The sequence below is a fragment of the Micrasema longulum genome, unplaced genomic scaffold (genome assembly GCF_059751315.1).
Source record: "Micrasema longulum isolate JH-2025_06_02 unplaced genomic scaffold, ASM5975131v1 h1tg001302l, whole genome shotgun sequence".
NCBI lineage: Eukaryota > Metazoa > Arthropoda > Insecta > Trichoptera > Brachycentridae > Micrasema > Micrasema longulum.
This window is the reverse complement of record NW_028278489.1, coordinates 133393-151689: the sequence shown is the minus strand read 5'-3', so window position 1 is coordinate 151689 and position 18297 is coordinate 133393. Positions and strand designations below refer to the sequence as shown.

At 30.7% G+C, this 18297-nt stretch overlaps 3 long non-coding RNA genes across 5 annotated transcripts; 2 read left to right on the top strand and 1 right to left on the bottom strand.

The window, feature by feature from the left end:
- The first annotated feature begins 3497 nt into the window (after positions 1-3497).
- On the top strand, positions 3498-6373 carry LOC148275997 (uncharacterized). Of its 3 annotated transcripts, none has more exons than XR_015823887.1 (3): positions 3498-3512; positions 4535-4725; positions 5455-6373. It is a non-coding gene; the product is annotated as an uncharacterized LOC148275997 (long non-coding RNA). The 3 variants fall into 3 exon arrangements; XR_015823888.1 differs by lacking the exon at positions 3498-3512 and adding an exon at positions 4395-4409; XR_015823886.1 differs by lacking the exon at positions 3498-3512 and adding an exon at positions 4440-4454.
- Positions 6374-9146: 2773 nt separating this feature from the next.
- Positions 9147-13042, top strand: LOC148275996 (uncharacterized). The gene is made up of 2 exons (XR_015823889.1): positions 9147-12074; positions 12335-13042. It is a non-coding gene; the product is annotated as an uncharacterized LOC148275996 (long non-coding RNA).
- Positions 12334-17211, bottom strand: LOC148275995 (uncharacterized). Its single transcript, XR_015823890.1, has 2 exons — positions 16047-17211; positions 12334-14776 (listed from the first exon to the last, which is right to left on the bottom strand). It is a non-coding gene; the product is annotated as an uncharacterized LOC148275995 (long non-coding RNA).
- Between the last annotated feature and the right edge of the window lie 1086 nt (positions 17212-18297).

Here is an 18297-nt window from a genome sequence, read left to right as displayed (position 1 = left end):
TAAGTGATTAAATTACAAGGAAAACATTTATTTACATAAATTGCAAAGAATAAACAACTTCAAGATTAAAGAATGAATAAATATTTATTACAACAATATGAGACGCGTATACCAACGTTGCCCAAGGTTCCAATTATAATGAGACGTAAACATAATTAATTTTCAAAAGCAATTGCCAATAGAGTTAAATATAATTTTATGTATGAAAAATTAATTTGGGTACCCAGACACTCAAACATCGACAGTAAAGAGGTAGCTGATGAATTGGTAAGGCTGGGAGCTGAGACACCCCCAATAGGCCCCGAGCCCTACTGTGGGTTGCCCAAATGTGCTCCTCGTAACGAGTTTAGGTCATGGGCGAGGAAGCAGAGCGTTATGCTCTGGCCAGCACCATGCGAAGGAACTGATAAAAGGGTATTTGCAAAGGTTTGCCTTTGAGCCAATAAAGTTCAGCCGAAATCAAGCTAGGGTTATCACTAGAGCCCTTACAAGGCACTGCAGATTGAACAAATACCTTGCTAGAATGAACCTTTCTGATGTAGGTTTTGCAGTGCAGATGAGAAAACATGTATTTACATTCTATGTGAATGTGATGCCTTACATCATAAAAAAAGCCTCATCCTCGGAAGACTAAGGGTTAAACCTTAGTATGTTAAAGAGCTCACCCCCTACCTAACAGTCCGATCCTTTACGGATCTGGGCTTGGACGGGAATATTAAGCAACATGTAAACTCTCGCCTTCCACACATCAGCCAGGCTCTTTCGTAGCACAACATGAAATTCCTTGGGATAGATCTTTCCGCTTTTCGTAAATTTCGTCGCCATTAACACATTGTGGAATGAAAATGGATTGGCATGCGTTAGCTCGAAGGCGTATATTATGTTGATCGTGTTCTTGAATGTATTATGTACCATTATTTTATTGCCCTTGTTTGTCTTTGGTACATAGATTTTTCTTTCTTTTGTTTAGTTTCTTGTACACATGTTTCTTTATATAAATATTGTAATTGGCTTAGGCCGTATACATAATAAATAAATAAAGGTTATCGGTGCCTAGAAAATATTTAAAAACTATAAATAAATGTATGTGCATATATCGTTGAATATCTACGATTTATTTGTAAAATATCTTAAAGGTATTACAACAGAGATGTAATTATTTTTTTGATGAGAATCAATTAATTAATCAAATACATATCACAATTATTATAGGTCATTTATTACATACAAGCTAAACCCGGCAATGTTTTGATAGATTTGCTAGATTTGAGTACATACTCGTGTCGTCAATTTTCAAATATAGAATTCTTTTTTCAAGTGTCAAATTTTTCTCGATTTTCAAAAATTTTCAAAAATTTATTATATGTCAGTTAATATTATTTTAGTATTACCAAATATCTAGTAAAAAGAAATAAACGGGTAGAAATTATAAATAATTCAAAGAAACAATCTGATTGGGATCCATAAAAAAGCTAATGTTATTTGTAAACATTTGAAAACATTTTTTTTAAGAACAAAAAAAATAGCATCTTTCCATTTTTTTTGTAAATACATTCTCGGCGAATGCAGCCCTGTTGAACGACGAAAAAAACATTTACGCTCCAATCTTTTTTTCTGCTTAGTAAATTAAAGATTTAAAAAAGCATGGCAAAGATCTACACATCGCTGAAAAACGCACGTAAATTAGTCCAGTAGTTATTCAGTCTATTGAGAACGCAGATACAAACATTGCTTTTTATATATAGAATTTACCATAAAGAAAATACTTAGTTTTTTAACGCTGTTCCAATTAAAAAAAGTGACAAGCTCTTTTGCTTGGAAAGGAATTTACACTGAGTTAGTAATACAAGTATTTTTAGTACTAAAAGTATTAAACATTGTCATTTTTTATTAGACGATTGTTCGTTATCTAGTTGCTTTTTACCAGGTGTTCATTTAAATGAATTTATTTCTTTTATCATCTTAACTTCTTCAATAAGTCTACTAACGGAAAAAAAGGATTGAAAATGTTCGACGAAATTTTTTTTAAATGCCTAGATTTTAAAAACAATAAAACGCTTAGTACTTACAGCCAATCTGCCAAACAAAATGGAATTTTTACCCTTGAAAATAGATGCACTGTATCTAAATTATGCTATTTACATAAATTATTAAATAAAAAAGTAAACTCTTTGACCTACTCTCCAAAATTAATCTCAAAATAATCTACAAAAGGGGTTTCGCGTGACAATAAATAAGTATTTGTTCTATCTGCCAGTCTGTAGCACAAACTATGCACAACAATCTTTCCTCTATCGTTCTTGCCATAACTATAATGCTTTTTTTTCATTTATAGATATATTTTACTTGCCCCTTAATTTATTTAATAATAAATTAAGACTCCTTATTTCTGGCTGCGATACGATCCCACTTACTATTTAATGATGCTCACACTTACACACACCTGAACACTTACTCCTACACTAATACACATAAAAACACATCTACACTTACTCTCATACAAATACACATAAACAGACCCTTTTGTTGTAACACAATTGAATAATATGTATTATTCTTATTTAGAAGCTTTGCTGGTCTGTCTTTAAACTGTATTTTTTTAATGTTACTATATCACTGTCGAGTGTTTGTTTCTTTAAAATAAATAAATAAAGTTTATTATTGCGAAATTTTGGTATGTTAATATTATTTGGAAATCGTAAAGATGTGCTTGTGTTAAATTTAGTCTTATTGTTTTCTTTGATCAACGAGATAATCGAATTGTTCATGTAAATACTGTCTACATTAATTAATAAAGTATTTTTAGAAATGTGATATTTTTTTTAGTATTACTTTAAGAATTGTTCTCTGCCCTACTTTAAAAGGGTTCATTATTTTATACGCTTCTCCCCACCCCATAATATCATACTGGAGTAATGAGTGAACAGAAGAATAGTAAATTTTTGATGTTGTCTTTATTACATGTTTCTTAATCTTATGAACATGTTTCTGAATTTTTTTATTTTTCTTTACTAATTCAATAATATGATAATAATAATAATAATAGTAATAATAAAAGTAATAAAAATAATAATAATAATAATAATAACACATTTTATTCCAGTAAAATGGCTAAATAGTGCAGAGCCATTTTTTCCATATAAAACAAAACATATTTAATTTTAATGTAACAATGTAGAGATAATTTACAAAATATATTTAACATAAAAATATTTAAAAAAAAAATTTAAGTAAATACTAAAAATTCTAGTTGTATGGAGAGATAGGAAATAAATATAAATAAAATAATAATCGAATGATTTTTTGCATAAAAGAGACAAAATAAAGTAAATTATCTTATAGTATGTCCTTATGGTGGACTCAGCATTTCCAGCTGTCGCTCGAACAGGGGTGAATGGATCCACCCTGCAGTGGCTTGGAGAAGCGTGTTAGAGCTTTTCAGGCGTTCCCATAGGCTCCAGGCTCTTCTGCGAAGTAGCTATTCCATGTTCTGATCAATTATTACACAAAAGGTATTGAATTTCGTTTTTAGGATTTAACATTGAGCACAAATCATAAAAAAGATTAACAAATAATAAATTGAGATGTTAAGAAAGGAAAAAGATACAAACAATATTTTAACAAATAATTTAAGGCAAAAAGAAATATTTTTCTCTAAACATTTTATAATATAGGTATTATTGATTAGCATCGCGTTTGATTTTAAATTAGTATGATGAGGAGGTTGTAGTAACCTTGAAACCGGTCGACGTGACGTATAACTCGATAGTTAAGTGGTTTACATACATTTATTAGCAAACATGTGTAAAATAATTATGTTTCTATTGATTTTTATAAATAAAGCTAAACAAATGTACGAATGTTGATTTTTTTTATTTAAAAAAAAATTTAATGGCGTGTCACCTTAAATGTGTTTTGCCAGAAAATTATTTTATTGGATTAAAATAAAAAATACTTGTCTCTGATTGTATACGTTAATTGTTGAAACCAATTAGACTAGTAAACATAATCATTATTTCATGTCGACACCTACATATTATGTACGTCTACATATGTAGGGATTAAGGTAAAAAAGGTCAACATCTTTCAAACTATTTCATAAATGTCTAAACTTTTTCATAATGATATTTATTTAAATATTCGTTCTTGGAGTTTTAGCTTACTGGGATTAAATAACTGGGATAACAATTCGCCCTGTATAAGAATATAAAGTATGCACTGAAAGAAATCTTACAAAAAATTGACGTTTTGCATTATTCGCGTGCGACAGATGCGCCTGCAGGGCTTCTGACTGATTAGAAGAAAACTTTTACATCAAATATAGGTAATACTCGTATCTACGAGTATGTGACATATCTTTTATGTGTGAAATTGATAAACTTTATGCTATTTTTAATCGAGAAAACTCTGTAAGATTTATCATTTGTTTAACAAATATTTTATTCGAATTACAGGTGAATGAAAAAATATTATATTTTTTCCAGAAACAATAAAGCATTTAATTGAAGTATAATTTAGACTGTTATTTTTCTAGAGCGTGTTTGGTAAATAAAAACAGATAAATAAGTTACTTTTTATACTTTATCAAGAACTTATCTGTGAGATTCTCGAGTATATATAAGGCTATTTCTGTTAAAGAACTTTACAGTGTTCACCTATTAGAGCTTGTATCATCTTGAATATATAATATTTAAGATGGAGGCCATAAACTATTTTCAAGTCCTGGTAAGAAAAATAATTTATTACACTGATATAATGATTATCAAATAGTTGATTCTTCATAATATCCCTATTCACACCTAACGGTGCATAGGGCACTACGTTGATACACCAAATGCAGCGTATTTTGATCATTTGTTTCATGAAAGTTAGGCGATAACTTTTCGCTTCAGGTTCCAGTCTAATAACAGTGAAATACTGCAGTATAAAACCATATTTCAAAATAATATTTCGTATCGCCAAACGAATGGCGATATGCGAAAAGGCGAATGCGCCACTCCACTACGAGGCTGATTTATTCCCACTCAATTATTTTTCTTTTTTACCTGAGAGTGGTCATCGAGTTGAAATTACTCGTCTAGGATTCTGGTTTAATTTCGCATACAAAATTGTATTTTTTATCCATCTGGTCACAGACATAAATTGCTAATTTGTATATTTTTTAATTTTCACTTAATTTCAACCCCTTGTGTTTTGTCAGTGCAATATTTTCATGATGCTGTTTGGGCTTTTCTGATCTTATAGTTAAAAAAGGCACTCCTAAATTAATAACATTGATAGCGGGGTTTTGCTAGTTAGTTACTCACAGAAAAGTGACAATTGGTCTCAAATATGAGACGCGAGAGAACGTTTTATGTATTTTATTTTATAAAAACTTTAAGGTATTTCATAAAGGTAAATAAAAAAACCGATTAAAAGGGGATGCGCTAACTTTTATTTCTTGTTTTATTGTAGATTTTCTTCGTGGCTTTTGGACACAGTAGTGCGCAAGGCCTGGATTGTAAGGGAAAAAGTTTTGTCTGCCAAGACCAAACCCACTTCTTTATTTGCTATGATAATGGAACTAACATAATAGCGGATACTACTCTCCAAAGTTGTCCGGCGGGAACTATTTGTCTGAATCAAGATAATTTCGAATGCGAGTTTATCGCCACTACTCTGAAACCAGCAACTAAACCGAAAACCACTGCAAAACCAGTAACGAAGCCAAAAACTACTGCGAAGCCAGGAACGAAGCCAAAAACTACGGCAAAGCCTGTGACCAAGCCGAAAACTACGGCAAAGCCTGTAACCAAGCCGAAAACTACATTGAAGCCAGTTACTAAACCAAAAACGACCGTCAAAGTCCCAGACTGTCCCAGAATAAGAAATAGATTCCCCGATGAAAATGATTGCCACGTTTACAACAAATGCGATCGCAGTAAAAAGAATAAGTTTGATTGTGGATTTAACTACGTGTTTAGCCCCAAACTTGGTATGTGTACAACGAAAAAAGATCACTGCTCTTCCGCTTCGTATAAATGCCTTCGAACTGGAAAATTCCAGGACCCAAAGAGTTGCTACACTTACTTTGAATGCAAGAAAGAAGGTAAGAAGTTGGTAGCGACAAAAAATAACTGCGCTCAAATGCAAAGCTTCCACTCCATGTTTGGAAGGTGCTTGCCTGGAAATGGGGGATTTATTGGAAGGCATGGGGGAAGACATGGATAACCACATAGACGACAATAAAACCAAAATTCAAGACACTTCGTTTATAAATTTTTCTGTTTCAAATATATCCATCTATGAAGAAAATGCATTTTTAAAAAAAACATATGGGTAATTATACTGTTATGTGTATGTATTCGGAGCTAAAATAAAATATAGCAACTAATTTTCTCGTTTTCATTTTAAAGGTTAAACCAAGAAATATTTATTAATGCTATTTAAATATTGAATTTTACTGCATATTTACAGAATAATAACATAAATTGAGTTTTTATGCTGACATTTATTGGCGTAACTGCATTTTAATCATAATAATAATACCATGTATTTAGTTTCATGCCACTTTTATTTAAAATTTTCATCAGCGACCGGGTTTTGTCGTGACGTATTAATGGAATGAAACTAAATAATTATGTTTATTAATATAATTAGAATATAAACATGTAAATATTCCAATTATAAACATGCAGAATGTGAATATCTTCATGTATCGATGCATACACAGTGCACAATGGTTACAGAAATGCATTCAATTTAATTTCTCGCGAGTCCAAAGTTTTTTTTAACAATTTGGATCCAAAAGTTCTGTTTTTTTATATTATTTTTTATATTTTTTATTTTACTTCATTTTATTTTATTTTTTATTTGACATACACGGCATAAATTGCCTTTAACATATATTGAACATAAATATGAAAAAAAAAATACATATATAAAAACATAACAAAAAATTACAAAATTGCATAACTATAACAATAGTAACAAGTAGGTAAATACACATAAGCAACCAAAAATATTAACGAAATAAATACATAAATATGAAAAAAACAAAAAAGGAAAAACATTTTCAAATATAAAGAAAAGCTTAAGAATAATATTGCGAGAGAAAAAAAATATCAGACTCGTTTTATAACTATTAAGCCCAGAACCAAATATATCAGCCTTGTCTTCATACTGATTGCCATATCTATAGAGCCTAGGGATAAGCGAGTGCATGTGATAGTTGGTTCTAGAACTTGCAGAACAAAAAGGAGATCTGTGGCGGGTATGTCGACCAGGTACACGGAAACACACCAACTCAATTAATTAATGAATTGGTCACCTTAAAAAGTAATATTAGGTCAGTTAGGATTCTTCTATCAGAAAGTCTTAAAAGATTTGCTGAAGACAACAATTGATTATAATTAAATAAAGCAGCTGGAATATGAAGTTTAAAATTAATATATTTTAGAATTTTTTTCTGGACGCGCTCGAGTGAATCAGAATGTACACGATAATGGGGCGACCAGACTGGAGAAATATATTCTAAACGACTTCTAACCAGGGAGAAATAAAGTGACTTGATTAGTGCGACACTTTCAAATTTATTAGTAACCCTACAAATAAATCCCAACATACTTAGTGCCTCATTTGAAATCTTGTCAATATGTTTGATAAATGTAAGTTTATCATAAAAAATTACGCCAAGATCCCTAATGAAATCAACTCTTTCAATTGTTGCGTGGTTCAACAAATAGTTAAAAATTAAAGGCTTCTTACTTTTTGAAAAGGAAATAACCTGGCATTTATTTATATATATCGAGAAAAAGATTATTTTAATTGTACCACCCGTGAATTCTGTTGAAATTCATCTACAGGATATTGCAACCATCAGTATTATTAACAGTTCTATAAAGTTTAAGGTCGTCAGCAAAAAGTAAATATTTTACATCGCTAAAAATTTCAACAATATCATTTATATAAATTAAAAATAAAATAGGTCCGAAGTGTGATCCTTGGGGTACGCCGCTTGTTGCTAAAAAACTATAGGAGATATGAGAATTTATTTTAACTGCTATTTTTCTATTATATAAGTAACTAATGAACCATTTTAAGAGTTCATCACGTATTCCCAGTTGACCAAGTTTCTGCAACAAGTTAGAGTGGCAAACTTTGTCAAAGGCTTTACTGAAGTCAGTGTATATAGCGTCGACCTGGTGCATCTTATGAAGTGCACTAGCAATAAAATTCTCGTACAAAATGAGATTGGTGACTGTTGAACGACCAGTAATAAACCCATGTTGCTCAGGAGCAATTATTTGTTTTAAAGGTATAATTAAGTTATCAAGTACAAGTTTTTCAAACAACTTAGGGAGGGTAGACTGTAGACGGTAGAATACAAATAGGTCTGTAGTTGGATATTTCATCTTTGCTACCCTAATATACACATTATACAGTAACAAATTAGATAACCTATTATTAACCTTAATTTCACAAGATTTAGTGTTTCAGTAAAAAAATGTATTGAAGATTTTCCATATATAAGGCGCTAAGAGCCAAAGGAACTTAAGCGACATTTAAATAGTTCTTGGCAAAATGGCTTCCGAACGTATGATTTATTTTAATACATAAAATTACTAATACTTCGGTTAACCTTAAGTTTTTTTCTTTACATAAATAAAAAGGAAACAAATTTGTCAACAGACAGGTCATACAAATTTGGTGATAATGTTTCTCTGGCGTTATTTTTTTGTGAAACTTTAATTTACCCATACAGACTTTTTAGTTTATTTAATAAGAATAATAATGACGCTTGAGTTAATGTGGCTTAAAACTTAGGTTTTTTTTAAATAACCTTTTTTGTCGTTTCATCAAAGCGTATATTCTTTCAATTTCTTATCTTTGTTTTTAAGAGCTAAAATCACTCGCAAACGAGTGGAGGCATATAAAAAAATAATACTCGGATTAAATGACGTCAAATATTGCTTAAGCTCTTATGGTTCCCAGCATCTCGTATATCGTGAAATTTTTCAAGCGTGATAAAAAAAATATTTGAAATAAAAAAAGTAAATATTCGTTAGACTGAGATTTTTTGTGTTACAATGAATAAAAAACACTTAAAAAAAAAAATCTATCCGACAGAATTTGTTAAAATATCCTCTGTGACTAGAGATGGGTATTTAATAACAGTAGCAGTAACAGTTATCGTTTAATAAATTAAACATTTTCTTTAAACAATTTCGAGCAGCCATCTGTGGGTTGCGATTCCCCGGGGGTTGGAAAGCTTTGCTTGGGGGTTCGCGGTCACATGCAAAGCGAAAGTAAAAAGCAAGGCTCTTTTACAATTTTTCTATTTGTTTTTTTTTAATATTTAAACAAAGTGTACATAATTATAAATATATCAAAACTATGGCATATATAGAAACAACAAAAAAAAATAAGCATTTGAACCTAAAACTTTAAGTTATATGACAAAATAACAAAAATTTTAAAAAAGGTTTTGAGGGACAGAGGCAATGTATCGTCATACTGCGTGCCCTCGTAATATGCGCCAGAGACAGTAAAACATAGTTACTAAGTAATTACTAAATTGAATTATGAAATGATTAAAGAAATTAATTAAAATTTTAGGTACATGAACATAACTTTGCTTCAACATGTATTATTGAATAACCTATCTGTATTATATTTTTTGACATGTATGTGTAAAATAATTATTATGTATTGATGTGTCAATTTATAAATGGACTGATTTTAGTTTAGAAGAGTCCCGACATAACACGGAATTTTCTAACAAGTTGGGACATAAAAATTAATAATTATGCTATAAAAGTGTGTATTTTATTAAAAAAATAAAAAGGAAAAACCCGATTTTTTAACAAGATCTTGCAATCTGCTATGCGCCTAAGATTGTAAAAATTTCTTAGCTGACAATGATTTAACCGATTTGGACAAGCCTGGAAATTCACCAGATCGTGGTCTATTTGCAAGACGAGACTTAGAAGTGTGAATTGCCCAACCAAAATCAAGTTGTTCATGTTGGTAATTACAGTATGGTTTTTTTTTTTTTTTTTTTTACGCTTCCACTCGTTTGATACAGTATGGTTTCTAAATTCGAAAATTCATAACAATTCCCAATCGTTGGTAGAATATACGCCAAAACTCATTAAAATGGTGCTGCAAGCCAAAAGTGGACATATAAAATATTAAAATAGTAACTCTTCCAAATTTGTAACTGATGCATGAATGCATGAATAAATAATCGAATTTTGAAAGAAAAAAAAGGGTCCACCTTAATTAGCATAAGGGTGAACCTAACGTCTTTTGACGTGTGGGAATCAACAGATAAATAAATATTTCGTCTCTTTCCGCCCCGTCTCACATAAAAAAATATAAAATTCAAGACTTCGGGACTGTTAAAATCCATATTTATTTTCTTAATCTGAAATTTCTATAAAACAATATATAATTATTTTAACTGTTTTATTATTCGAAGGAGTCTGTCAAAGGGTTTAATAAAATATTACAACATGGATGAAGAATATTTTCTAGAAGGATATATAGAAGTCTAGGTATTTACAGGGCACATGACCGGTCATTGGCTGGTTAAGTGGCCACTTTACACACTGTATAACAAAAATTTGGAAAGATTAACAGATAGAAGAATTGATATCATATGGATGTTCATACATAGGCGGAATGGTTAATGTTAAAGCTAAGTATCTTATTCGGAACATCACAAAACATTTGCATTTTTTATTTGAGGTAATTTTTGTGGTATGTATCAAATTAGATACACCATGCAATTAAGGGTTTAACAATTTAGAAACGGGAACTATTAGAGCTTTTACACATTTGACTAAGGATACGTTAGGACATTGTCTGAATCAGAGGACTTCTTACAGTCAAGTTTATGAACCTTAGGATGAAGAATGAGGATGTATGACAAGTTTCAACAAGGAATAATATTTTAAAATTTGTTTTTACAATATGCGGATCTGAAAAGACGACACAAGACCTCCAGTAAGAATCCGGGTAAAAGTAGATGGCTTTCAATGGTCCCTGAACTTACCTTAATGTAAAAAAGTATTGATTGAGATACTCTGTACCACAATGATAATAGTCAGTATATGATTAATGTTTTTTTACAAGGCATATTCAAACGAATGTGAAGATTAGATGGATTGAATGTCCTTATATAGTTATATAATTCAAGGTACTTGAGTAAAAAATTATCTTATGAACTCAAGCATGTACATTAATCATAATTGTGGGAAAAACCAATAGTTAAGCGCAAGGCTATGTGTTTAATAGGTAATGGGGAATTTAGGTATTTATATTTAAATTTCGAAAAAAAATAATTTAAGTATTTATTACATGTAAGTATTAAGATAATTAATAAAGCTGTATAGTTTTATATATTTGGATAATTGTTGTGGAAATTGTATTAATCAGTATTTGATATTTTAAATTATAAGTTTAAATATGAAGTTCTACAAAATAAACACAAAATCAATCAATAATATATTATTTAACAATTTATCGGGACCTACGAGTACGAGTATATGTTTTAATACTTTATTTCAGTATGTATCATTTGATGACAATGGGCAGTCAAAAAAAAAATTACAATCTTAAATTGAAATCGGGTCAGTTCGGAATTCTGTTCAAGTTTTACTCAGAAGGACTTACGCATGACGCATCAAATTGGATGTATAAACATACGATTTAAAACCCCTCTGCGTCGAAAATATAGTACGCTCGAATTGTTCTTATGGTATCTATCCACAGTAATTTGTACGTCACATTGTGCAAATATATATTTTACTGTATTTATTCAAAGTACTCTCGTTTTATTTGAAACTTAATTTTAACTCTAGGTCATATTTTATAAAGTCCTTAAGTATGCAAAGTTTAATGACTCTTATTCTTTGATAAAACAAAGATTTAGTTATCCTTTGATAACCATATCTCCGTATAGGCGCATTCAGCGTATTTTAGTATAAATAAGAAATCATTTTATGTTAAAAGTATCAATTATTAATGTGTCTGCTTAGAAGTACCGACAGGCCAGACCCAAGATGAAATTACTATTCGCATCCGTTTTGGTAAGCAGTAAAAAAAAAGTTATTTTTATTACTTATAATTCATTTTGGATTATATAGCGCCACTTTTGAGATATTCACCTCAAAAGCGTTGAGTAATCTGTAAATATATACCAATATTTTATTATTTTTAATGTGTATTATATGTATACATTCTAGTCCATTTTAGGGACCTCAGTTTAAACAGTTAGATGTTTAGTATTACACAAATATGTTCTCGGGATTCGAAACCTTTTTTTTATACATGTTTTCTTTTTTTACAGGTAGTGGTCTTTGGTTTTGTACACCAAACGTTTTCAGCTCTGCTTGGAACAAATTGTAAAGGAAAAGCCTTTATTTGCGTAAACTCAACTCATTTTGTTGACTGTATCGGCGATGCATTAGGCGGTACTTCTGTTATGTTTGAGATTTATGATGTTTGTCCTCCAGAAACCTTTTGCAATAATGCGAATGATCTTCAATGCACTGCTGTCATTCCTACAACGACACCCAAACCAGTCACTTGTCCAACAACCAAACCGTTTGGAGACCCTTCCAATTGCCATATTTATTACACGTGTATTGGATCCCTTAAGATGAAAAATATTTGCCTACCGTTTATGGTGTTCGATCCTACTTCTGGAGTCTGCACAAAGAACACAGCTGCCTGTGGTTCAGCTTCACAAAGTTGCCTACTCAATGGTAAAGTCGGAGACCCTAAGAACTGTTACTCCTTTTTAGAATGTCAGAAGGTTGGAACTAAATGGACATCAGTCAAGAAATACTGCGATTCCGGGAGCTCTTTCTTTGCTCTTTTAAGAGGCTGTTTAAAAGGAATGGGTGGATGTAATGTATAATTAAGGCATTTTAAAATAAGATTTTTGTAATTATAATATAATGTTGACAACAAATAAAAACAATCAAAATATAATATCATGTTGTACAGAAAAAATGCAAGCAGTATGTTTTTTTAATAAATTATTAAATACAGATTTCTCGTTTTATTCTAACTTTTCTTTAGTGTACAAAAAATATAAAAGTAGTTTAAAATTTGGAATGTCGATTCAAAAACATTAGGCACCTATGTCGTCATAATTCACGCAATTTTTTTTTCGTTGACCGTAGTAGAAAAAATGCAATCAGGAGGAAAATGTGACGCCACAAGCCTAAAAATTTATTGAAGCCGGGATTATAAAAATATGCGTATTTTTTAATTCACTGCGACGTCAAATTAAAACAAAAGTATTTAGTATTTAGATAACTTATTGAATAATATAAAAATAAGATAAATAAAGAAAAGCTCTAAACTTTCTATTTCTCATTTTTTATTGACTAATTAATTGACATTATAACGGCGGTGGACTCTGGTAATCTGGTGTTGATGGCTCTTCTGGACATGAGTGCTGCATTTGATACTGTAGACCATAATATTTTGCTTGAACGTCTGGAGAAAACTTATGGTATCCGTGTGATCAGGCACATATGTGGTTCAGTTCATATTTTAATAAAAGAGAATATGCAGTTGTGTTCCAGGGTAAAAGCTCAACCAACTTTCGGGTGTCTACAGGAGTGCCTCAAGGGTCAGTACTCGGACCACTTCTCTATCTCCTTCACACTAAAGATATAGAGAACATTATCAAAGAATGTGGATTGTGGTCGCACTGCTATGCAGATGATACGCAGATTTATTTTTATTGCAAACCAGGCGAGAGAAGTGTGCTTGTCAATTTAATTGATGGATGCATCAAGAAAATAGGAAACTGGATGGCTGAAAACAGACTAACATTAAACCCATCAAAAACTGAACAACTGTGGGTGGCTTCAGCCAGACGACAGAATTTGATCCAGGATACGGCTCTACCTAATGTAGGGAGCACCGCTTTACCCACCGTTAAACTACTGGGAGTTTTACTCAATTCTGACCTATCTCTTGACGCTCAAATTAGTAGAACGATAAGTTCATGCTTCTACCAGCTGAGACAAATTAAATGCATACGCAAAAATTTGCCGGTTGATGCCACCCGTCAATTAATAAATGCGTTTGTAGTGTCTAGAGTCGATTATTGTAATGGTATCTATGCAGGTCTACCAATGAACAAAATGACTCGCCTACAATCTATATTGAATGCCGCAGTGAGACTTATTTTCGGAATCTCTAAGTTCAGTCATATCACTCCACTACTTCGGAAACTACACTGGCTACGTTTTCCACAGAGGGTTGAATACAAACTCTGTTGGCTTATGTATAAGTCACTGCACAACTCGGCTCCAGAATATCTAAGGGAACTATGCATTCCAGATGAACTAGCTGACAGGCGTCTCACGCTTAGATCAGCTACGTCTACGGCGAGAGGAAAAGTTATTATACCTCTACGCAAACAGCGCACTAAATTTGGTGAACGCGCATTTGCGGTCGCAGGCCCTATGGCATGGAATGCTTTCCCAGCAGAGGTGCGAGGCTGTGAAAGTGAAGTGATGTTTCGGAAAAAACTTAAAACCCACTTGTTCTCTAAATCATTTGAATAAATCCGTAGCACGTGACAACAAAATAAATTATTTTAATTAAATTACAAATTTAAAAGCTTCAATTAAATTAACTTAACAATAGAATCACCATGTAAAGCGCCCTTGAGGTATTTTATTACGAAAATGGCGCTATATACGTTATCCATAATGAATTAATTAATTCATTAATTAATGTGAACGCGAATGGAGTAATACGGGATCTATAACAAAAGATAAATGTACAGATATATTAAGAGATCAATATGTGAAAAATAAATACAAATTTGGAGATATTTTGCAGAGATGGAGAATTTTTTTGAGAAGATATGGAAATGTCGGCAAACATGGCTTTACAATGTATGGTATGGTTTAATACAATTATTAGATTTTACTAGTCATTGTGTGCTTTTCTGTAAAAACATTGTAAAGACAGGTGATGGTTTGTAACAGTTTACTTATTTTAACTATGTTTTTTCTATTTGTTTCTTCAAAAACCTCATTTAAAGGTGTATTTTAAGTAACACATTGTCTTTTCGAGGCCCCCGAACAGACATGATCATATCATATTTTGATTTGAAATTTTTTGTTTCCAAATCACATGTAATCTTACAAAAATGATAAAAAACATCATCAATACATTAAAGAAGGCTGTGTGACATAAAACATAGCATCATTCCATCTCATAAAAGATACAAATACATTAAAGAAAGCTGTGTGACATAAACCATCGCATCATTCCATCTCATAATAGATACGAATACATTAAAGAAAGCTGTGTGACATAAACCATCGCATCATTCCATCTCATAATAGATACGAATACATTAAAGAAGGCTGTGCGACATAAACCATTGCATCATTCCATCTCATAATGATTCCCGAGTACCTGAACCTCCCTTAGGTACTTCTTTTCCTAAATTACCAAAATATCACAATTAGCTTTTAACATTAAACAGAACGAAAACTTTTAGATATACATTTATTGCAACAGAGAGAAAAAACATTTTTGAGAAGAAACAGGGCTATCCAATGGATCATAAGCCCTGTAAATGCCTAGACTTCCATATTCCCTTCTCAAAAATGATTTTTCGCTCTGTTGCAACAAATTTAGATCTTTATAATTTTCTAAGGAGTAAAATCCAGCCTGTTCATAAACATCTGAACACATTCAAAACACTGTTGAAAAAAAAGAAAAAAAAACGCAAGATAAAAAAGTTTAAAGTTCATTATTTTTTTTTAAAACACGTATAAAACGAATTCAAGTTTTTATAAAAAAAATATTATGACAATTACATGCCTTAAAAAGAGAAGTGATTTAATTATTAAGAACTTACGGTACAATAAAAAGAGAAGCACAGCAAAGGAGGAAAAGGATGAGGGATGGGATGAAATGAATTAGCAAGAAATAGCAATTGAATATTCACATTATTAATTTGAAGTTGATTAGGTTTTTTGTACATGAGAGGTATTATACATGAAGCAACTACTTACGAATCAAAGGTTTGCGGTTTGAACTAGCGATGAAAGTAGTCGAATGAAAGTAGTCGACTACATTCAATTACTAAATTCAGTCGAATGAAAGCCCGAATGCAGTAATGTAGTCGAATGAATTAGTAACTGTGCCCAATAAATGAATAAGTCATTTCCAAACTAATGAATTCACTCTAATGCAAATAGACCAATAGGCGTGCGTAAAATTCATTCGAATGCAAATAGACCAATGGACGAGCTTTACGCCGACGACTACTTTCATCGCCAACTAATTTGTAATGACGTAATGGGCGCTGGGATCTGGCAGACGTGTGTGAAGACTGAAATAAAATGCTTTTGTTTTTTGTAGTTATGTCAGCACAGGTAAAATAAAAATGCATGGTAAATAATAAAATGCATTACTCAACAATAAAATAAAGTGACGTCATTGTTTATGGGTCTACTGCTAGCCTATTTGTGTACTAAATTTTGTGATATCAAATCCATCCGATCTGAAATATCAACACAATAACAGCTGATTGTAGTTTTACATGCGTTACCTAAACAATAAATATGAAACAAAAATATTTTAATTTTCATCCTCTGTTTGACGGATAAATATAAGGTTATATCAAGCAATGATAACCACAGACCATAATTATACCCATGTAAATATTTCAAAATACCACAAAGTAAGGATCATGGTTTACATTATTATTGCCATAGTTAAAAAAAAAACAAACTGACGTACCTACCTATGTAGGTTTATAATTTGTTGCTTTTTAAATCTGTAATACGGGTGGTATTTTTTAATTTTCTAACCATATTTCCATTTTCCGATTTGTTTGTTTGAAAATCAGTATAAGTTTGTTTTTAAAAAAATATTTTTGCTGTATTACTTTTTTATTACGGTTACTTACAATAAACACACGACTTTTTTCGTATTCGCGACCCAGCTTTTTAGAAATAAAATCCGTATTAGAACGTGACTTCTGTTTTTCATATAATATTGTTAGTTTTGGTAAAATAAAATTTCTAACATGAGCATACCAACATATATTTTTTACCTTTATTAGAGCCTTCCACCAAAACATGATAACATCGACCAAAAACAAGTTACATTAATTTACAATAAACATAAGAGCAACACAATCAGAGAGGAACAACAACTTATGTTTATTGTAAATTGATGTAACTTGTTTTTGGCCGATGTTATCATGTTTTGGTAGAAGGCCCTAATAAAGGAAAAAAATGTAAATATAAACAATAGACAAAAAATATATATATGCAAGAATAACATAAAATAATAATTGTAATAATAAACATATAACTAAACTAACAATATTTCAACATAAATTGAAATAGGCACCAACAAAAAAAAACCCACCAAAACCTGATAGCGCCCATTCAACAGAAAAAAGAAACTCACAATAAAATATTAAAAGGAAGATAGAACTTAATAACTAGAAAAATTACAACAAAATAATCGAAACAAACATAATCTTATAATGATAAATTTTAACTATTAAAATACAAATTAACGCCTAGGAGTAATAATAAAATTAAAATATTTTACATAAACCTAGAAATGTAAGACTGAAAGTGGTTTTATTATTAAATTACTCTGCACAATTTATGGTCATTATTAAGTTTTTTGTCTTTTGGAAATGTTTACTGGTCTTGCAGTGGTCAAACTGACATTTACAAAACAATGAGACCAGCATGGAATTATTTAATTAACGAATTTCAAAAGTGATAATTTTATTTAACAAACCAAATAACGGATTCAATTAAATTTGAACTGTAAAATATTGTTATGAATATTATAAATATATTTTTGGCAGTGTACGCATTTTGGGAATCATTTTCGATTAAATATCGCGGTAAATAAATATTTTGTTTAAAAAATATATGATTACGTATGTAATTACGATTTGGAAATTAAACGTCATAATTTTCACCTATGAAAAATTGTAATTGACCCGTGACAAAAGACAAATAATAAAAAAAATAACGCTAATAGTAATTAAACCTAGATGTGCTAATGATCTGAATGGCCAAATAATATTATTTATTATTATTAGAATTATTGACATGACATGTATTTTGCCTTTTTTGTAAATAAGATGCAAAAGAGTTCAACTGATGTGTTTTTTATGGTTATGCTTACTGCTGTCTGTAAATTTAAAAATTATTTCACAAAATTTTAAATAAATGCGAAAAAACAAATTTAAGACGATATTTTCAATTTTCTAACGTACGTATTTATTTG